We start from the raw sequence: 23,793 nt of genomic DNA on the forward strand, positions 1-23,793 counted from the left end.
GGCAGCTCCCTTCGCCTTCGTCAAATTTTGCATTTCATTGTAATCTATTAAAACGAATTTGAGCGGCGAGCTAGATGGGAGGCGAAACCAAAACGTAAGTTTATTTTCAGTATTCGTATTTTATTTGTTGTAACGTTTTAATTATTGAGGAAATAAAACAGAGTATATTAGTCTAACACTACAGCAATTCGAACGTCTGTTAATTTCAAGCCTCCTCGGCCGCAAAATCTTTTATTTCGTTTTGTGAACCCAATTTCATTGGCATACTGTTTCGTGTATTTTATTACATTTGACAACATTTCATGCGCCAACCTTTTAATTTTAAAGTGGACAAATTTGGAGTTATTTATCAATTTGGATGTGCAGCATCCCAGAACGCTGAGAAGCTACAACCAACGCAGGTTTCCTGACATTTTGAAATATTGGGGAAGGGGTGAGTACCTGAATTTGGTGGGCGTAGTTAGTGGGTAAGTCGGTGTGGTTAGGTTAACGGGGGTCGGAAATAATTTATTTGCAACAACAAAGCGTAAGGGTTACCGGTATAACATGCCACTACCGCGTTCAGGGTCAAATAGCGGTCATGTAGGACGATGGCGGTAGCGACGATCTGAATGCAACCGTTCAAGAACAAAATATAATCACACAACAACAACAATCACCACTTGGCACGACTTTCAAATACGTCAAATAAAGCGGCGACTGGTTTGCGTTTGGGTAAAAGTAACTAATCATCTGGGGGAAACGACAGCGGAAATGATTCGATTGCAGAAACGTTGGCCAGTTTAAATCGCGTTCTGAGTAGTTCCTCCGGTCTAGGTGCCATCAAGAAATTATATGATTTGCCAGAATTCGATGGAAAACCTGAGGACTGGCCAATGGTCCGCGAATCGTTCATTATGACGACTCAGGGGTACGGGTGTAATGAGCGGCAAAATATGATAGGAGAGCCTTTAAGGGAAGAGCGCGCGAAGTAGTTGAATGTCTGCTCATTCATAGCAACAATGTACCAAGAGTTATCGATGTGTTGGATGAGCGTTTTGGTAGACCAGAACAACTAGTCAAGAGACAGATTGCGCGCGTTCGAAGTTGTGCGCCAATACCTAAAAGTCGGTTGGATATGCTCGTGCCGTTTGCTACAACATTTCTCGAAGCTGCTGTTTGTGAACACCACCTAGCCAATGCTACCCTTATGGAAGAGTTGGCTCGCCATGCCATAAACATTACACCCAGAGCGACGATCTGCCATTTCAGTGATTGGATACAGGAGCTGGCGTGCGTGGTGAACATCACCTGCCTCAATTCAACCCAGGAAACGCTAAAAGTCCAAAGAAGTAATGCAGGGCGGACGAAATTCTTTCACGTTGGTATGAACGGTAAGCAAGCGGTCAGCTGCGAATTATGTACAGAGGCACATCACATAGAAGAATGCAGCCAGTTTAAGACAATGGACGTCGAATCGAGATGGAAGGTTGTGCGACAGAGAAGGTTGTGTTTTAATTGTTTAAGGCGTGGGCAAAAAAGCAACAAGTGTGGAAAGGAACACAAATGTTCTGCACCAAACTGCGCGAAGAAAGTGCACGTGCTGCTGCATGCAGATGAATAACGAAGCGCTGGTGGAGTTCAGCGTCAAGACACCACAAGGCAACCAGTTTTTACTAATGCGGTCGCAAGACAAGAAAACGTAAATATTTTGTTTAAAATTCTACCCGTCAAATTGTATGCGAATGGGCGGGAGGTAGTTTGTTATGCCTTTATTGACGAGGGTTCGGCAGTGTCGTTAATGAATGGGAGATTAGCAAATCAGCTTGCTCTGATAGGTTGTAGTGAAATTCAGGCAGAGATTAGTTGGGGTTTTCGCAGATGTGGTAGAGATGTTTCATCAGGTGCAGGTACGGCGCGAAGACCAAGAGGCGAAACGATTTCTATGGAGGCGCGAACCAGAAGCGTCAGTGGAGGATTACATTATGACGGTGAGGACATTCGGCGCGACGTGCTCACCATGCTCAGCGCAGTTCGTGAAGAACGAAGATTTGCAGTTGCCAAAGCAAACGCTGTACAAGTCAGAACTTCAGTGGAAGCATCGGTTCTCCAAGCAGCTGCCAATTGCTGAGTACGACGCGGCGATACCAGAAAGATTAATCGGCCAGGATAATGCGCACTTGGGCGTGGCGAAACTTGTAATAGCTGACGGAAGGTGTGGACCAACGGTTGTGTTGACAAAGCTTGGATGGGTACTTTACGGACCAAGTCATGTGCAGACACCGTCTGAAAGTTACCATCCCCTGTTTGTGCATAAGAGCGGTGGGTGGAAGCTGGAGCAATTGGTTGAAAAGCCAGTAGTGCACATGCGCATGTGGAGAGCATAGCGGATGAGAGAGCCAAACATTTACTTAACACAACGACAGTTCGAAATGGCCAACGATACGAAACGGGAGTCCTGTGGAAGAACGATCAGGTGGAACTCCCTGATAGTAGAGGCATGGCAGAAAGGAGATTAATGGCATTGGAGCGAAAAATTTCTAAAGACCCAGGCCTCGGAGAGCAGTATACGCATACCATGGCTGAATACATCCGAAAAGATTACGTAAGGCGTATGAACGAAGCAGAAGCACAGCAGCGTGGTAAAAGGACGTGGTACTTGCCACATTTCCGAGTGCGCAACGTTTACAAGCCGGAGAAACTACGAGTAGTATTTGACACTGCAGCAGAAGTTAATGGCGTTTCACTTAATTCAGTGCTATTCAGTGAAATTCAGGCAGAGATTAGTTGGGGTTTTCGCAGATGTGGTAGAGATGTTTCATCAGGTGCAGGTACGGCGCGAAGACCAAGAGGCGAAACGATTTCTATGGAGGCGCGAACCAGAAGCGCCAGTGGAGGATTACATTATGACGGTGAGGACATTCGGCGCGACGTGCTCACCATGCTCAGCGCAGTTCGTGAAGAACGAAAGCGCCAGAGAGTTCCAGACAGTATTCCCTGCATTGTTTTACCACTGAAGAAGAAGCTGTGCGCGTGACCAAGGAAGTAGTTTGGATACACAAACAGGGTGGTTTTGAGCTGAAACGTTTCGTGTCTAATCGCAAGCAGGTATCAGATGTTTTTAATAGCGGAGAAAACGCACTGACGCTGGTGAATCTCGATAGATCTGCCGATGGACAGTTCCAGAGAGTGCTTGGCATGGTTTGGGATACCGTAAAGAATGAGCTGAAATTCGCCTTATGATTGAACAAAATCGATAGTAAGTTAATGACAGGCGCAACAAGACCCACTAAGCGAGAAGAATTGAGCATAACCATGTCAGTATTCGATCCATTTAGTTTAGCAGCAGAATACTCGATAGTGGCAAAATTGATTTTGCAGAAAGTGTGGCAAGAGAACGTCGGATGGGAAGATGGTATACCGGATGAAGCTTTCGCGATGTGGAGAAAATGGCTGAATATGCTAAAGGACATCGAAACCTTACGAATGCCGCGATGTTATGCTGAAAATTTCTTTAAATCATCGGTAGAAATACATGTGTTTTCCGATGCCAGCGAATCGGCCTATGGAGCAGTGGCGTATTGGAGAATCAGCAGCGGGTGTGTTATAATACGTTTGGCATTCGTGATGGGTAAAGCAAAATGTGCTCCATTAAAGTTTACAACGGTGCCACGTCTGGAGCTGCAAGCAGCCGTTTTGGCCACGCGACTCCGTGCAGCAGTACTTCAAAACCATGACCTTACACCTGTAAAAATAATTATGTGGAGCGATTCTATGACAGCGTTGGCGTGGATAACCTCGGATCACCGCCGGTATAAGCCATATGTGGCACACCGATTAAACGAAGTGCTGGCAGGCATTAAAGCAACAGACTGGAGATGGTTGCCCAGTATTGACAACCCAGCCGATTTTGCAACGCGCCTACCAAGCGGGAAACGTGAATCATTTCGGGCGACAGGACCTAACTTCCTGTAAAAGGACGAATCAGAGTGGCCGGCGGTGGTGACACAGACGCAAACCAGCGAAGAACTTCGCACTAAGTTCCTATTTCATTTCAGTTACGGATGCGATACTTTCAAAAGATTATCTTGCTTTACTCGTACGAAAAGAGTTATAGCGTGGATGTTGCGTTTTTACAACAACTCTCGGAAGAAACACAGAACACTAAGGGAGTATGGATATCTAACTCATCGGAGTACTTAGTTTATCGGGCGGTACAGATGGGCGCGTATCCTGAAGAGTATGAGGCTCTGCGTGTAGGGAAACAACTGTGGCGCAATAGCAATTTGTGGAAGCTGATACCTTACATCGATGAGAAAGGAGTCATGCGTATAAAGTGTCGCATTGATGCCGCTGAGGTAATACCGTTCCAGAGACGCAGGCCAATCATCCTTCCGAAGGAGCACCACGTCACCAATATAATCGTCATGTACAATCATTGTAAGGCGAAGCATCAGAATGAAGAAACTATAATCGCCGAAATTCGCCGAAAGTTTTGGGTTCCCCACATTCGGGTAGCCGTTCGACGCGCCGCTAAGGAATGCCAAGGTTGTAAGAAGGATCGTGCCCTACCGCGAGCACCGATAATGGGCCAGCTGCCAGAGGATAGGCTAACGCCGTTTTTGAGGCCATTTTCCTATGTCAGGTTAGATTATATGGGTCCGTTCTTCGTAACCATAGGTCGACGGAAGGAAAAGCGTTGGATAGCCTTATTTATGTGCCTGACGACGCGTGCCATATATTTGGAGACAGCCAAAGACCTCAGTACATCTACTATGCATTCGCAATTTCATGTGCAGACGAGGCACCCCAGTTCGCATACGGTCGGATAACGCTTCCAACTTCATTGGCGCTAACAAGGAAATACAGCGACAACGTTCGGACTTCGCGAATTGGAGGATAGCCGACGCGCTAGCAACTGACATCGAGTGGGTGTTTAATTGTCCGTTGAATCCGCATGTAGGTGGATGCTGGGAGCGACTCGTGCGTAGCGTCAAGCGGGCCATGGGGCATGCTCTACACAATGAGAGTCTACCCGAGCAAAGTTTATAGTCTTATGTGCGAAGCGGAAAACCTTGTGAATAGCCGACCGTTAACGCACATTCCATTAGAAACACCCGCCGACGAATCTTTGACACCTAATCATTGTCTTGTAGGTACTGCCAACTCAGAGCAGACCCCTCATCCGCGAGATCACACGGTGTCTAGGAAGCAGTGGAGGAAGGTGCAACAAGCACAGCATCGCTTCTAGAAAAGATGGGTTCGGGAATATCTTCCAGATCTGTGTCGACGCACTAAGTGGTACCAACCGGTCGAGCCATTGCGAGGAGATCTAGTCCTGTTGTGCGACAGTAATATACATCGCTCCAACTGGCCGTTGGGAAGAATAGTCCGCGTGTTCCCAGGGAAGGACAACCAAATCCGAGCAACGGAGGTGCAGACCACAGTTGGGTTATTCCGGCGACCAGCGAGATTCACGGTGGTCGGGATGTTGGCGAGAATCGTTGAATAGCTTAGTTGTTACTTATGTTTGTATTACTCGTTCTTTATGTTTGTATTACCCTGTACTTATGTTGTACTACCTTGTACTAAAGGAAACAAACTTATAAATTTGGCCCCTTCGCCTTCGTCAAATTTTGCATTTCATTGTAATCTATTAAAACGAATTTGAGCGGCGAGCTAGATGGGAGGCGAAACCAAAAAGTAAGTTTATTTTGAGTATTCGTATTTTATATGTTGTAACGTTTTAATTATTCAGGAAATAAAACAGAGCATATTAGTCTAACACTACAGCAATTCGAACGCCTGTTAATTTCAAGCCTCCCCGGCCGCAACATAAGGTGTAACCCCCTATACCTCTGTGCGTCTTTGAATTTGAATGATTTAAAACATAAGTATACATTATATTTTTGTAATTATTATTTAAACGTATTTAAGTCGCCAAGACTTTTTGTTTGTTTTTTATACTATACTATATTTAGTCGATTAATTGTTAAATTTGTAGACTAATAGATAAATAAATAATGCAACAGTAAATGCTGCTGCTAACACTCAAGTAGAAATTACTGCTGATAATGATATAATAAGAACTATACTGTTCCTGGGATCCAACCAAATGAAAAGCAGACTCCAAAAATTGCAGAATAAGGGAATGCGGTGTATTCTTCTTTGTAATAGATTGACACCAACCTCACTCATGCTCGATACCCTGATACGGCGTAACATAAACAAAAGAACTATCATGAATGTTCTACTTTTTGTATTTAAAATGAAGTATAAAATCTGCTACCAAAGTATTTAACAAGCCAAATTGTGTATGTTGGAGATGTGCAACCCTACAGTTTAAGGAACAAAAATGATTTTAGAATTAACTTTTATAAGTCTAATAAGGCACAAAATATTTTAATGTACAAAGGCTTAAAACTACTTAGCCTTTAACTGTGGATGTGGTGGTAAAATTTACCCTCTCTTACTATTTGTGTGAGTTACTCTCTTTTTTAGCGCTCTAGCAATTTGATTTTCTCAGTATCTTCTCATTTCATGGTGATTTTTGATCAGCTGAGTTTTTGCTGTGGAAGGTGTAACACGAGCAGATTTATGCCTATGCTGCAGTAAAAATTACCTCTTCTCAAGTTTTATGCAAGTTTTTATTGGAAAATATTTTACTACTACCTCAAGGTAAGCGTAACTTTTTAGTAGAAAAAAACTTACCCCACGTCCTACTTTATGTTGGTTTATCATAGAATATATTTGACCACTCCTCCGTTAGGTTGATGTGAAATTTATTTTGTTTGTTTTATTTTAATTATGTATCATGTTTATGGGTGTGTGTAGGTCATGTCGGGAACAAAGAGATTAAGCGAGGCATTAATAACTCAATTGTTGGAGGACGATGATGATTTTAGCGAAGTTGAAGTTATCGATCCGACGTTTTGTCTGGAAGAAGATGACTCAAGCGAAGAAGACTATAACTCGGATTTAGTAGTTGAAGATAGTTCTGAGGAAATTGAAGCCACTGTTGGGAAAGAAGCTGATGTTGACGGAAATATCTGCGAGTCCGAGGTAAATTATTATTACGGAAAAAACGGTTTTAAGTGGTCAGCAATTGAACCTACCCGCGCAGTAAAAACTCCTTTACATAATTTTGTGCGGTTACCAGTGGCTTTACAAAAAAATTCTGAAACTAATGTATGTGGGTATTGGTCAAGAATTTTCGAGGCGTGATCGGTAAAGTTCTGGGTACCGTCTCAACAGCTCCACCAGCAATGGAACAAAATAATGTAGCTCGTAAACTGTGTTACATATGTCCCAGGCTTAAACGAAAAACTCCACATATTTGTCTACATACATAAACTGCGCCAATACAGAATTTGATGAATAAAAAATAGCCCCAAAAGACTGACCTGCAGTTTCCAGAAAATTTATATTTTTTGAATTATTTATTTTATATCTTTAAATACATATATTTGGCTGTGAAAAAATGCCTTTTAAGTTTAACATAAGTTTAATTTGTTTAACTTTTTTTTAGTTAACCATGTAATGTTTTTTATGTTATGTTAAATTAAGTCTTTATTAAATAAATGGAATATTATCTTTAATAAAAGACAACAAGGTTTTGTTTGTATTAATTTTATTTCCAAAAGGTTGTAGCATGTCTTATACAAAGAATAATTATAAAACCCTATATTTTTTTTATAATATCTAAATAAAATCCGAAGGGGTCAGATTTACCACCACGTCATACGCTATGTCCCAAAAATTCACCTCCATAGTTGAAGGTTAATGAATTACCAAGTAATATCAAAAATGAAAGAATCATTAATGTATTTAAAAGACAGCAATATATTACGTTAGAGCAGTATTTTAGCTCACAATTCCAAATATTTTATTTATTTATTATTACGGTCTTTAAGACCTGGTTTAGGTTTAAATTCAAAGATTAACATAAATACTCATGTCACATTTAGTGACATACAATATAAAAACAGTTTTTCTTTGAACTTACTAATATTTTCGCAGTCTTTTAACTCAGAAGGTAACTCATTGTACATTTTATACCCTAAATATTCTAGAGACCTTTTGGCGAACTCAGTTCTTATTCTAGGCAGTCTTATATTATTGCAATTTCTAGTTCCATAATTGTGGATTTCATGATTATAATGTATTTTACTACTCAGGTAATTCGGAAATAATCCTAACATAAGTTGGTGTATAAATTTCAATGTGAAATAGCTAACTGACTGTTTACTACTAAGCCAGTTTAATCTATTGAGCATTACAATTTTTGGCGTTCTTGGAGGACATTTTAAAATAAATCGCATTGCCTTGTTTTGCTGTATTTGAAGTTTCTTAATATATATATAATTACTTAATAGCAGAATAGTAGGACAATAAATAAAGTGTGGTTCAATAAATGAACGATAAACCAATATTTTATGACTTTGACTCATGTGTTTACATGTTCTATACATGAAGCCTATTTTCTGTGCAATTTTCCTTTCCAGATAAGTTCCATGCTCTCCAAAATTTAGATTATCATCAATCAAAACTCCTAAATACTTAATTTTGTCTACTCTTTGGATTTCAATATTTTTTACCTTAAGCGTAATATTATTTAAGCTATTGTTACCTATGATATTAGTGTTTTTACTAAATAACATGAACTTAGTTTTTTCGACATTTAATTTCAGTTTTCTAAGGCATAACCATTTGTACAGCGAGTCCAGGTGTTCTTGTACGTTCAGCAAGGCAGCTTATGCATATTTTTCACTTATGATAAGCAATGCATCATCCGCAAATAGACGTATTTTAAAATACTTTAAGCATCTTTTGATATGATTGATATACAATGTAAACAATATTGGCGCCAAGACCGAGCCTTGTGGTAAACCAATGTTAACATCCACCACTGATGAAACTTCCTTTCCAATTATCGTTCTCTGTTTTCTGTCGCTCAAATAACTCCGGAACCATTCCAACGCCTTTCCTCTTATACCAATTTTAAACATAACGTCCAACAACTCAGATCTATCGACAGTTTCAAAAGCCCGTTTTAGGTCCAAGAAGACAGACACCGTAAATTTTTTGTCCGCTATGTCTTCTTTCCAATCTGAAATTACCATATTCAACGCTGTTTCACAAGAATGGCTCTTCCTGAATCACCTTGTGCTTCTCTAAGTATGCCACAAGTTGATTCTTCACCACTGTCTCCATAATTTTTTCATCTGTAGGTAAAGTGTTAATTGGACGTAGTTCCTCAGGTTTCATTGTATTTTTTACTTTTTCAACAGGTATTATTGTTGAAATTTTCCAGTAACTAGGTACAATACCGCTGTTTAAGGACTCGTTAATTATATCTTTGTAGAAATTGGCTGTATATATCATGGCATCTTTAAAGACACCCTCAGATAAAGGCTTGTCGCCGCCATATTTGTTTTTAAGTGATTTTGTGATAATAATAATATTGCGGTTTGAATCAATATCCCCACCATAGAACAGTACTCGCAGCGTTAGACCTAACAAAAGCTTTTGATACGGTCAACCATGGCTCGTTACTGCAAGACCTGGAAGGGTCTACCCTTCCCCCATGTCTTAAAAGGTGGACCGCAAATTATCTAGGTGGTCGGCAGGCATCGGTGCAATTCAGAAACGAAACATCAAAACAAAGGAGAATTAAACAAGGGGTGCCACAGGGTGGTGTCCTATCCCCGCTTTTGTTTAATTTCTACATATCTAAGCTACCTTCACCACCGGAAGGAGTCACAATCGTTTCCTACGCCGATGACTGCACAATAATGGCCACAGGCCCATGCCCAGAGATCGATGACCTATGCAATAAAATAAACGGCTATCTCCCTGATCTCCCCAGTTTTTCGCCTCGCGAAACCTGGCATTGTCACCGACTAAATCTTCCGCGACCTTATTTACAACATGGACGCCCCAAATGTCGACCATATTGAACATCCACGTCGATGGCACTACGCTACCGACTGTCCTACACCCCAAAATCTTGGGTGTGACGTTTGATCAGGATCTACATTTTGGTGCGCACGCAACCGCAATTGTTCCAAGAATTCAGAGCCGTAATAAAATCCTCAAATCCCTTGCTGGCAGTACCTGGGGAAAAGATAAAGAAACGCTCTTGACCACATACAAAGCAATTAGCCAGCCGATTACGTGCTACGCGTCACCCATATGGTCGCCAAGCCTAAAACCACCCACTGGAAGAAACTACAGGCCTGCCAAAATACTGCTCTCAGAATCGCCACGGGCTGTCTTCTTATGTCCTCAGAACACCATCTGCATAATGAGGCGAGAATACTCCCCATCAGGGAGAGATTGGTGAACTCCATAGACAGGCGTCGGACCTTTATGTCGGGAATTGCCCGGTGAATCCAGTACTTGAAGAAAAATATCCAGAACTCGCAGAAGAGGAACGCATACTCCCCAGGGAAACGCGTGTCACTCTTGCTCAACTTCGTTCTGGATACTGTAACAGGTTAAACTCTTACCTATCCAGAATCAACCCCGACATACAAAATGTATGCCCCGCTTGCAATGTGTCCCAACATGACACCAACCATCTCTTTAATTGTAATGTGGAACCAACGCCTCTAACACCCCTTTCCTTATGGTCCACCCCTGTTGAAACGGCAAGTTTCCTTGGACTCCCGTTAGAGGATATTGATGACAATTTGTGATCGGTCGCGGCTATTAGGTGGGGCGAGCATTGCTACAACAACAACAACAACAACCGGGAGATGCTTGGCGTTTTATTTATGGAAAACTATTAATTAAAAACTATAATTAAACAGTCCATTTCTGCTTGGCGAGGTGATGCTTAATGCCCCTTTTAGACCCTCTCGGTTTTCAAACAGCTATAATTAAATACATGTAGATCGAATTTCCAAATGCATGAACCTCTTCGTTGTCTATGTCAAGATTTCAATAATCACTGTAATAATATTGATACTTGCGACACACTTTACAGTATAAAAAAATATATACTCACTGCCTTGAACTCATAACTGTTTCAAAATCACATGTTAAACTAACTGTTACCTGCTCCAGTTACTTTGGGCGGGTGGCTTGGAATCACGTCCTTTCCAACCTCCCACACATTGCGGCCCTACTCATTGTGTGTTAAATATTCATCAGCTGCTCGAAATCACGTCCATTCCGACAGCAATAATAATCAATAATACTTTGGGCGGGTGGCTTGGAATCACGTCCTTTCCAACCTCCCACACATCACAGCCCTACTCATTGTGTGTTAAATATACATCAGCTACTGGAAATCACGTCCATTCCGACAGCACTAATAATCAATAATTACTATGGGCGGGTGGCTTGGAATCACGTCCTTTCCAACCTCCCACACATCGCAGCCCTACTAATTGTGTGTTAAATATACATCAGCTGCTCGAAATCACGTCCATTCCGACAGCACTGATAATCAATTCCGTTGTTCGGCATCACAGTCCATCCCAACAACGGATTCAATAATATATGTATATACATATTTTTTAATATAATTTTGCTATGTATGCTTGTTAATTTTACACTGTAATCCGCATTTATATTCATTCATTCTTATTTAGTCTGATTAATTGTAAAATTTGAAGACTAAAAAATAAATAAATAAATAAATAAAAATCTCTATAAAGTCCGATTTTTTTTTTTTTGACAAACGTATGTGTTCTGCAGTTGTTCCATAAGCTCACTAATGTCATCAACTCAATTAGAGAATATCTTATTCTATATCAAAAGAAAATTAAGCTAATGTGGGTTAGAAAAAGATGCATCTAATGCGCCCACATTAACAGTCAGATTCTTTACAAAATCCAACATATATCGTCTCATCAATGAAAGGAGGCACTCTAAACTGGCCATCGATTGGATTTCTTATAATCACCATTATGCTATAGTCAACTCAGCAAGGATCAAACCAGTATATCCTTCAACAATACCAGCTAGCTTTCGCACTCCATACATACGTCTCCGGATAGCACGCACAATAGCTACGTATATAGCTTGGTAGCGCAAGAACCAATTGCTGTCCATTTTGCAACGACACAGCAACTGTCCTCCACCTATTAGAATTTTGCCCAATGCTTCGAGATAAAAGAGAATGCAACTTTAATAGTGCTCCCGTCTCCCTTCTTTCCAAGCCAACTGATGAAAACATAACAACTATATATCATTTTTTAAAAGATTTCGATCTATTGAGAATTTACACAAATCATTTATTCAACGGACATCTGATAGCCTCTGATGCTAGCGCTGCATGTTTTTTAGGTTGTACATATGTTAAACATTGTATAAGCTTTTACAAATAAAAAAAAAAAAATTACCAAAAGCTATTGTAGATGTAAGTAAAACCAGAAAATAATTCATAAAAAAGTTACATTTTCGGTCCAAATCAATGCTTTTTTTTAACCGTTAAAGGGAAGGCAAATCTATGGTAATAGTCTAGTTGAGGGGTCGACTGCTAATACGCGTTAAAAAATATCGAGAGAGGTGTCAAAAGACGCGTATTAATCTCGAGAACAATAATCCGGAGGCGGAAAAGAAAAATTTTAACGCGTTCAAAAGATATTAACGAAAACCCGAAAAAAGACCCGCGGGTACCTCCGAAACCGGAGGTCGGATCCATAGTATTTTTGCGCAGAACACCTTTCTGGTTGGCGGCCTTCGGCTACCGCCACGGTGATGCACAATTTTTTTGGGGGTACAAACACAACAATAACCACATGGAAATCGCCAACTTCAAATGCAAATATCTCCGGACATAGATAAAATGTTTCTTTTCCGCCATCGGATTATTGTTCTCGAGATTAATACGCGTCGTTTGACACCTCTCTCGATATTTTTGGTAGCGTATTAGCAGTCGACCCCTCAACTAGACTATTACCAAATCTGTTTAATATCTCACTCAAGTTATGACGGTCGCTTGATTTATAAAAATATGGTATGCAAGAAATGAATATCGAATTTCATTAAACTTTGCGAGCTTAAATAATCGACAGCGTTTTCTATTTGTAGAGATCATAAAGACAATGATTCAACAACAATGATTCCGACCAAAATTAGATGTATCAACTTGATTAGTTTTTTGTGATTCTAACTAACATACTATCAACTGTGTATCAGAGTGCAAAATACGGCTTCTCAATAAATGTAACAAAAATTGTGAAAGACATTGTCCCATGTACTTGGTAAGTATCATACTGTATCGTACCTACACTATTTAATTCGTGTTAACATATGTATAAAAAAGTTTCTTCAGCGAATCGAAACTACTTTGTTTCCATGATACATCCAAAACTAATAGTGATAATATTTTATACACAGTCGATGCGAAAACCGACTATCGGCTGGGTTGTGGGTTCACCAACATCATAGCAAAGGCCCGTTTACATTAATCTATGCGAGTGCTATATTTGATCATATGTATAAAACAGGCCGCATATTATTAAATTTAAAGGCCCGGTAGAAGTCTAGTTGGGCGGTCGATTGCTAATACGCTACAAAAAATATCGAGAGAGGTGTGAAACGACGCGTCTTGATATCAGTATTAAAATGCGAAGGCGGAAATTAAAAACTGTATATCGTTCAAAAGATATTAATGAAAAACCGAAAAATGAACCGTGGGTCCCCCGGAAACCGGAGGTGGGATCCATAGTATTTTTACGCAGAACCCCCTAAGCATTGGCGGCCTTCGGCCGCCCTTATAACAAATTACCCTGGCTGGGTTCAACAACGGTTTGGAGACCATAACTATATCTGCGCAAAACACTTATGTTCACAATTTTATTTTGTGGGTACCCAACATTACAACAACCACGTGAAAATCGCCCAATTCAACTGCAAATATCTCCGGACAGAGATAAAATGTAAAAGTCTAGTTGAGGGGTCGATTGCTAATACTTACTTACTTACTTAATTGGCGCTTAACCGTCTAAATACTTATGGCCGTCAACAAGGCGCGCCAGTCGCTCCTTCGCTCCGCCAACGCTCCTCCAATACGCTACCAAAAATATCGAAGAGGTGTCAAAAGACGCGTATTGAAATCGACAACAATAATCCGAAGGCGAAAAAAAAAATGTTTTCTACGACGATCTCGAACCAATGCAAATTGCATCTACACGAATGGCATAACGGAGGTTCCAAAGTTGAATTTGAGAGCAGGTACAAGAGCTTGAAAATGCATTTGGGAAAAATTCTTTTGCCAGTCCTTCCAGATTTATTTTTATCATTGGCTCGGATACACGAATTTAACACACCCTTATTTTACCATCAAGATGGTGACATTATAGATGATACACAATTGATGTTGGTATCAGCTGTGTTTTTTTTCTATCTATAGACGTTTACGCTTAAACTTTATATGGACTGCTAAGCGTCAAACTTTAAATACTCCTCTGAAACTGCTGCGCATAAAATTAGTACTACTAAATTTCAATACGCATTATACTCAGATGTAACTGAAATATGTGTCTATGTTTCACCTCTACACTAATTCAAAATATCACCTCAACAAATGGTGTGTGTCCACTATTCATCGCAACCGATTCAGCTATATGTTATACACTATGGCCACCAAAGATCTGTGTCGGCGCTTTTCGGTACAACATATTGTGTTGCTAGTTGCCGCTAGATGGGTCTGCTAAGCATAATCTAAGCAAGGATAAGCGTTTTTTTACGCGCAAACCTAACCGTATACGCGTGTAAAAAAACACGGCTATTGTAGAGGAATAAATAGATGATATGGTGGGTGGTTTAAAAATTTACAAATTACAGCTTTCTATAGTTATCGCTGCGTGCCTTATCGGACTGCTTGCCAACGGACGGCGGTTTTTCAAACTACAAAATGTGACTTGGTAGACGGCGGCGAGTTCACATTTCAGGGTAACCAGAATACGCAAGTTAATACTTTTTATATATGAGTGTTTATTGAATTAATGCAAATGAGTAATCGTTACATTGTAAAATATGAGATGGCTTTCGGGAATTCGACATTCCTTACTCCCTCATTCTCCAAGAGTTGTGGTTATGGGTTAGTTTGAGGATATGATCACATATCACATCAATCAATCAGAAGTTATCTATGTTGTAAGGTATTAAGGGCTAATTAATGGTGACTTATAACCATAAAACCATAACCAGATAAAACAGCTGATTGAACCTACCTTATGGCAATCAATGTAGTCGATTAATGGTGCCATACCATAACGCTAAAGCCATAACCATACCATAGCCAACCAATTGGTTTTTCGCCATATCCATAACTAAAAATATTTGATTTAGTGAATTTATTAACTTTTTGTGTATTTTATTTATTCTTTTGGATACGTTTTGACTAAGAGACTTTTTTTTGTGGAATATGTCTGAAATTTTTTGCGTTTTCTTCATTTTTATGAAATTTTCACGTTTTTAGGTTAAGGCACCACTAATCGATCACATTGGAGATGGATATGGGTATGGTTACGACTATGGCGTTAGAGCTAAGGCGGCCCATACATGACACAAAACCCATGCGCTAATATAAAACGACGGAATTTGTGCAAATGAAAATTTTGACATACACGGCTCAAAAACACTGCGCAATATTCATTTTTAATGTAGCGCAATTAATGAAACATGTGTTTTAATTGTATAAAAAAGGCACTAATTGTATAAAAAATCACTATTCATTTTCCACAGTGCTGGTAATTCACGGTATAAGTCGAAAAACTCGCACCAGAAGCGTTTATTTTCCATTGTATTTATAAAATATATATTTTAATTGCAAGACCAGCTTAACTCATTGCAGCACTGCGCAATATTCATTTTTCAACCAGCGCAAGAAATAAAACATGTTGTTATGGATTCGCATTTTCTGTGGAAGCAGTAAGGAAGGCGGTCGGCATGATGTGGTGGTGCACAGTGGCTTGTCATTGTCGGCTGGGGCGGGTCCTTGCCAACCTTACTGTTCCTGCGCCATAAACAGAAAAAAGTTCCTATCATGCCTATTCAAAAACTCAACTGTCAAAAAGCGCAGAACTAATTCAAAACGCTGGAAATTCAAAAGAAACGACATCCGGCCGAACCGGACCCGGACAGACCGTTAAATTCTATTCAAAAAAAACTAACCGCATAAGAAAATTTACCGAACCGGAAATGACCGGCTACTATTATCGAAATTAAAAAAAAAGCTAAAAATTAAAATTACAAAAAAAAAGGCTGAAAAGGAAAATAGGCCGAATATACATGGGGCGCCGCGGTTGTTTTTGCGACGCCCGGTGCTTATCCCACCCTTAAAAACCATGGCCACCGACGCACCTATATTTCGGTGGCCCCTTACCTGTTTCCCTAAGTGCCTTCTAAATAAACAGGGAAGTCAGCATTCCCATTTTAAATTACAAATTTATTCAAAATTCATTATTAATATGTTGTTGTTAAACCTTTTCTTTGAAAAATCATTGGATTATTAGCTAAATTTCTAATATAAACTATACTCTCTAAATATTGCCCGCAATAGGGATTCATATGTATATATATATATATATATATTGCATTTGTATGATATAAGAAAAAAATTAAATTGAAATCCTTTTGCCAATTCGTGCATAATCGACGAATGGCTGCTGTCGCAAAAAAATTTTCTTTAAATTTATGGTTGAGCTCCAAAAACGGAACGCTAAAACTTTTCAAATGCTACAGACCCCTTTTCTTATGACTAAAAACTTATCGGGCTAACTTCAATCATTTTGAAGCAAGAAAAAATATCATTAAAATGAAGAAAAGGAGATGTATGCTCCTTGTTGTACAGCCAACAATTTCGAGTATTCAATAATACAATTTGACAAAAAAATCGGCCCCCTGTTAAATAGTTCAACCGGACTGTATAGAACCCTTTAAGTTCCACTTAGAAGTTTCTTTAACTACCCTGCAAAAATTCTCTCGTCATTCCACGTCATTTGACCAGACACTCTACAGTCATAGGTTATATTCATAGTCACATTTGCATGAGCGTGGGTAACTTTTATGACCAAATTTTTTGTAGGGTAATTATATCTAAAGTTATACTTTGGTGGTACTTACATGGCCGTCTGAGTACGTACCATGGGTCTCTGCCGGCGTGGTTACCGGTGATGTTGTTTTTGCTGGTGAAATTGACGCTGTTGTCGGTTATGGCGCGCGGTCTTGGGCGCGCTGTGTTGGTACTGTTGGTGGTTATTGCGCTCTGGTCCGAAGTAATCGAATGAACCTGGTGGCGATAAAGCTTCGTGCTGACCTTTACGATCTGGATGACTTGGTAATTTTGGCGTTAGTTGTATTACGCGGCAGCGTATTGCTGGCCCTGGAGGCGGAATTGGTATCGGACGCTTACTTCGTAAACGTAGAGAAATGAATTTATCTTCGGATACCAAGGGTTTCTCATCAACAATTAGTTTAGTGCCGCCCGAATCGGAATCGGAATCACTAGAACTTTCCTCACTAGGTGTGACCGTGAAACGCCGACCTACTTCAACTGGATATTCTATACGTCGAGCTTGTGTCAACACAACACACCCGTTGTAAAGTTTCTTACCACCCAAAATAGGCGAGTAGAAACTAGATTTGTCGGAATGAACTCTGTCGGTACTTTGCGCTATCGACTCTTTCCTAGTTTCTGGGCATTTACCTGTTTGTTCTTCTAGTAGTTGGGTTAAGGAATCGGCCTGAAATTCCTCGTTGCAGTCTTTTGGTTCTTCACAATACTCGCTTGAATACGTGCACAGACGACGAGGGTGTTTTGCGATTAGTTTAATATAAGTGGGGATGTGCAGTTGATGTAGCAATAATGTTAATAAAGCAGTATAGGTGCTTGACGCCTTTGCTGTTGAAGTTGTGCCAATAGATGTTACACGATCCTTTGTATAATCGCCGGGCCGCCAAAAATTAGGCTCAAGCAAATCACAAATGCCGGAAACTCATGGCAATTTTCGCTCGTTGTGGTTTCTCAATTTTTTCAGACTTCTTCTTGCTTTGTCATGGCGGAAACTCATGGCAATTTTCGCAAGTGATCGCCGGTTTGTTTTTTTCTTGTTTTCGATACTTTTGTATCGCAACTTTCGCCCCATCGCCAGTCACTAGGTGTGTTCGCGCGAACACGCTCTCAAGTGGACCGTAACCGTAGACCATAACAGCAGACCGTAACAAACCTGCTTCGCTTTGAAGACCTGACGATGAAGTGAACAGGAAACCGGATCCGCTGGGGGAAAGCCACTGCCAGGGACCTCCGATGCCAATCAACGTTTGGCACGACTCACCCCTGATATAAGAGTCTCAAAGCCCTACTGCGAAGCTAGCCGGGCAACATAGGTCCATCAAAAAAAAAGTTAAGTCAAGTTGGGAATTATTTTTGTTTCGTAGTTTAAAAAGGCTGTGCGGCAATTATACATTTGTTATGGAGAACTCGTCAAAACTCTGAAAGATGATTTCTAGTGGTTATCGCCCCCACAGAAAGGCAAAACAAAAAAAAAAAGGTGTAGACATTTTGATATGGAGAACTCGTCCAAACTCCGAAAGGCTAGTCCGACCTAAGCGTGGACTGTCTGGGTGTTCACGGTCCTCGGTGAGTACGCGGGTGAACATCCTATGAGGTCAGTGCTCGGGGAGAATACTGGGCGAGATGTCCCCGACCGCCAAAACGCCCAGACAAAAAAAAGTCCGATTGGTAGGTAGATAAAAAAAAATCAAATTGTAATTTGGCAAAGAAACGTTCTTTCTGGTTCATTGCGGACGAATATCCGAAGCGTGAAAGCGACCTATCAATTTCCCGTTTAGGTCTTCGAGATCATACAGTGCATTGCCTATTTTTCGAAGCACGCGACACTTCAGGTATTTTGGCAGGAATTTAGCGTTGATGCCCTGTTTGAAGTTACTTAAGGCAAAGTTTTTCCGAAAAACTTCCTGACCTTCCTTATAGTTGACTTGCCTAGAGCGCTTGTTATAGGTGGTTACTCCCCTATCCTTGGCCTAATCTAAATTCCAACGGATCTGCTCACGAATATTAGTCAACTTGTCAGCTCTGCTTACTATCGTAATTTGGTCTTCCCGAAGGCTGCCGAGCTTCCCTAAAACTTTGTACGTTGAGGCATGTTGGACCATATTTTGGCCATATAATGCAAAGTATGGAGAGCACTGAATCGCCGTATGAAAATCACTTCTCAAAACAGATATAATCTCGGGTATATGCTTATCCCAATCGGTATGGTCGGGTTTATCTTTCAGGAAAATCCTAATCTTCGAAACAATTTCTCTATTAACGCGCTCGGATGCGTTTGCTTGGGGAGAATATAACCCCCTTCTCACGTGCGTCACCCCGTAATTTGCAAAAAATTGGTTCATTTCCTTCGAGATAAACTGTTTACCATTGTCACTATGAATAAATTCGGGGACCCCTACAGCCAGAAAAATTTCTGAAGCGAAGTAATTTATAACGTTAACAGTGGTGGCTCTCTGCATGGGCTTTAGCCAAACGTATTTCGAAAGATGGTCTAGTACTATAAAAAGAAATTGATTGCGCCGCCCTATAGGTGGTCTCGACTGCTGATTGGTGGGTTTTACAGCTTTGCAGGTGTCACAACGCTGAACGTAGTCCCTGACGTCCTTAACCTGCTGCGGCCAGAAGTACTTCTGCCTAACACGTTCTAAGGTTTTCTGCCACCCGCCATGGTAACTCCGGTTAGCGTCATGTGCTAATCTCACTGCTTCCTCAGTCAACCCTTTCGGCAACCATAATAGCCACAGCGAGTCTTCTTCCCCTTCCACCCCCTTACAAAATTTAACTGTTTTGAAAATTACCCCGCCCACCACTCGTAAATCCGGACCGATTCCTCGTTTTCGGTGACGGTCCGAATCAAGTCTAAATATTCGTTGCTGTTAAATTCGGGGGAGACTAAATCTATTTCCCCGGGTGTGGTAGTGAAAGTCAACTCATCGGCCTCAAACCGCGACAGCGCATCTGGTACTACATTCAGGGTGCCTTTACGATGTTCCATTTTAAAGTCGTATCTTTGTAGTAAGAGCGCCCACCTCGCGCCCTCCCGCTCAAGTCCTTTTGTGTCATTAACCACTTGAGACTGGAGTCGTCCGTGATGATACGAAATGGTAATCCCTCAACATAGGGTCGGAAACGCTTCACACTGATTATGGCGGCGAAACATTCCAGCTCGGTTACCGTGTAATTGCGTTGAGCATTATTCAGCTTTTTCGACACAAACGCAATTGGATGCTCAGCGCCTTCGTCATCGACCTGGAACAACACTCCGCCAACACCTATTTCAGACGCGTCGCATTGGATTACGAATTCTCTGGAAAAATCAGGTTGGGCCAAGACAGGAGCAGAACTCAAAGCTACTTTTAGTTTTTCGAAGGCCTAGCTTCAGAGGTAAGCTTGAACGGGCCTGATGACTTACGGAGACAGTCGGTCAAGGGACCTGCCAAGTCAGCAAAATTGGTAATAAACGCCCTGTACCAATTCGCCATGCCCACAAACCTACGCACTTGCCGAGGGGATTTAGGGATCGGGAAGTTTTGCATTGCTTCTATTTTTCCCGGATCCACTTTCAAACACCCGATGCCTATCAGGTACCCTAAGTAGCGTATTTCCTTCTGACAAAATTTGCTTTTCTTCACGTTTATTGTCAGCCCTGCCTCGGTTAATCACTTTGCCACTTCCGCCAGAAATTTCAGGTGGTCTTCAAAATTAGTGCTGCATACCATCAGGTCGTCCAGATAGACAAAGACGTTCTCTCGCCGACGCGAAGGGATTGCCTTGTCCATCAGCCTACTTATAGTCTGCGGTCCATTGCACAGACCAAATGGCATTACCTTGAAGGGGTACAGAGGCCTCCCCGGAACTGCGAATGCTGTTTTTTCCTTAGAGAACTCTGTCAATTTGATCTGGAAGAACGCGTCCTTCAGATCAATGCCACTAATAAAATGCGTATCTTTCAGTCTGCTCAATAAGCCGTTGATATGAGGCAGGGGGTACGAGTCTTTCTTAGTCACCGCGTTGACCTTCCTGGAATCTATGCAAAGCCTAACTTTGCCTGGTTTCCGAACAAGTTGCGTTAGGGATATCTCCAAAATCTGTGGACCAAAAAAAAAATTGTTTTCCTATGAAAAACTACAAACGATTTAAAACGTATTTCAAAAACAAAAAACCCAAATTTGCTTAAATTGCTTGGTTTCCGCACAATGTATTATATTTTCGGAGTAACTATAAAAAGTACAAAAAAATGAATTTCACTACAATCAATTTCATCGTTTGTAGTTATAGGAAAAGTACTTTTAGTGCTTTCAAATTGCTGCGTTCTTGGTTTTTTTGAGATGCGTTAGCAATATCTCCGAAACCTGTGGACCAAAAAAAATTATTTTTCGTATGAAAAACTGCAAACGATTTAAAACATATTTCAAAAATAAAAAACCCAAATTTGATTAAATTGCTTGGTTTCCGCACAATGTATTATATTTTCGGAGTAACTAAAAAACTACAAAAAATGAATTTCAATACAATCAATTTCATCGTTTGTAGTTATAGGAAAAGTACTTTTAGTGCTTCCAAATTGCTGCGTTATTGGGTTTTTTGAGATGCGTTAGCGATATCTCCGAAACCTGTGGACTAAAAAAAATTTTTTTTCCCTATGAAAAACTACAAACGATTTAAAATGTATTTCAAAAAGAAAAAACCCAAATTTGCTTAAATTTCTTGGCTTACGCACAATGTATTATATTTTCGGAGTAAATATAAAAAGTACAAAAAAATGAATTTCACTACAATCAATTTCATCGTTTGTAGTTATAGGAAAAGTACTTTTAGTGCTTCCAAATTGCTGCGTTCTTGGTTTTTTTGAGATGCGTTAGCGATATCTGCGAAACCTGTGGACCAAAAAAAAATTTTTTTCCTATGAATAACTAAAAACGATTTAAAACGTATTTCAAAAAGAAAAAACCCAAATTTGCTTAAATTGCTTGGCTTACGCACAATGTATTATATTTTCGGAGTAACTATAAAAAGTACAAAAAATGAATTTCACTACAATCAATTTCATCGTTTGTAGTTATAGGAAAAGTACTTTTAGTGCTTCCAAATTGCTGGGTTCTTGGTTTTTTTGAGATGCGTTAGCGATATCTCCGCAACCTGTGGACAAAAAAAATTTTTTTTTCGTATCAAAAACTACAAACGATTTAAAACGTATTTCAAAAAGAAAAAACCCAAATTTACTTAAATTGCTTGGTTTCCGCACAATGTATTATATTTTCGGAGTAATTATAAAAACTACAAAAAAATGAATTTCACTACAATCAATTTCATCGTTTGTAGTTATAGGAAAAGTACTTTTAGTGCTTCCATATTGCTGCTTTCTTGGTTTTTTGAGATGCGTTAGCGATATCTCCGAAACCTGTGGACCAAAAAAAAAAGTGTTTTTCGTATGAAAACCTACAAACGATTTAAAACGTATTTAAAAAAAAGAACCTAAAAATTTGCTTAAATTGCTTGGTTTCCGCACAATGTGTTATATTTTCGGAGTTCGGCGTTCTTGGTTTTTTGAGATGCGTTAGCGATATCTCCGAAACCTGTCGACCAAAAAAAATTTTTTTCATATGAAAAACTGCAAGCGATTTAAACGTATTTCAAAAATAAAAAACCCAAATTTGCTTAAACTGCTTGGTTTCCGCACAATGTATTATATTTTCGGACTACACCACGGGGAGTTTGATTCTTCTATAACTCCTAATTCGAGTAACCTGTCTAGTTCGCTAAAAGCTTCGGCTTGCCTCGGTGGCGAAAGAGGGAAATGTTTGCTTTTTATGGGAACGGCATCACCGGTGTCGATGTGAAGCTCCACTAATTTAGTTTGCCCTAGGCCTAATTTCTCGTACGAAGGAAACGTCTCGATGATCTTTTGCAATTCTAATTTCCGGTCTGTTGACAATTCATGGAGGTTAAGTTCCTCTTCCTTTTCAAGTCTAATATCTATGCACTCTACGCTTGGGAATATTTCGGGAGCTAACGCAAATGCTCTCCAAAAATCTACCCCGAAGTACGCTTCTTGGAGCAATGAGGGAACAAGGTAAAAACCAATAACCTTTGTGATATTTTTGAAGGTGACTGGTAGGGATACTGAGCCTGAAATTGTTTGCTTGTTGCCGCCCGCGGTATATACGGACGCATGTAAGGGTTGATAATCGAAGCCGTTATCGTCTAGGAATTCTAATCCATTTTTCCCTAAGATGGAGACGTTGGCTCCCGAGTCCAACAACCCTACGAGAAAACTATCCTTAATCTTAGCCTTTACGAGAGGCCTTTCATCCTCTGTAAGCGTTAACGTGGTGGCTTGTAGCAGTCTACGCTCCTGTGGTATATCTTCCTGCACTTCAAAATATCGTCCGATACCGGGTATTGTTTAAAAATGGTAGGTCTTATTTGTTCATATCTATCTTCCCTTTCTTCAAGGTTTGGTGGAAATTGCATCTGGCAAGCGACATCCCTATGCTGGCGTTGCAGAATCTTGATCGGCTCGCCCATCGCGGATGAGGACGTTTGACTCTCGGATTCAGAACTATTAGAACTGTCCGTACTGTCAGCGTAAGTTATTATCACGTTTGGGTGTTCAATTGCCAGGGTACTACTGCACCTCTGAAGCTCATCACCTCCATGCAGAGATTCACTCTCTGGTTCGGTGCACGGGACGACACCTCGAGCACCGGCTGGTGTGGGAGCTATGAAGCCGAACAAGGTTCCCCCGCCTTCTCGCTCGGGTACTGGTTTCCCTGCCT

The 23,793-nt window shown here is 40.5% G+C and overlaps 1 protein-coding gene across 6 annotated transcripts in view; it reads right to left on the reverse strand.

Moving 5' to 3' along the window:
- The window catches only part of CaMKII (Calcium/calmodulin-dependent protein kinase II), a 3,892,153-nt gene extending 3,878,813 nt beyond the window's left edge, over window positions 1–13,340 (reverse strand). Inside the window, exon 1 of one of the 6 annotated variants that reach the window (XM_067758430.1) lies at window positions 13,220–13,340. The gene's annotated coding sequence lies outside the window, so the exon portion shown is untranslated. The remainder of the gene's footprint in view (window positions 1–13,219) is intronic. The other 5 variants (XM_067758431.1, XM_067758435.1, XM_067758432.1 and 2 more) reach the window with 5 other exon arrangements.
- Window positions 13,341–23,793: the final 10,453 nt, after the last annotated feature.

Source organism: Eurosta solidaginis, chromosome X (genome assembly GCF_040869045.1).
Source record: "Eurosta solidaginis isolate ZX-2024a chromosome X, ASM4086904v1, whole genome shotgun sequence".
Taxonomy (NCBI): Eukaryota; Metazoa; Arthropoda; class Insecta; order Diptera; family Tephritidae; genus Eurosta; species Eurosta solidaginis.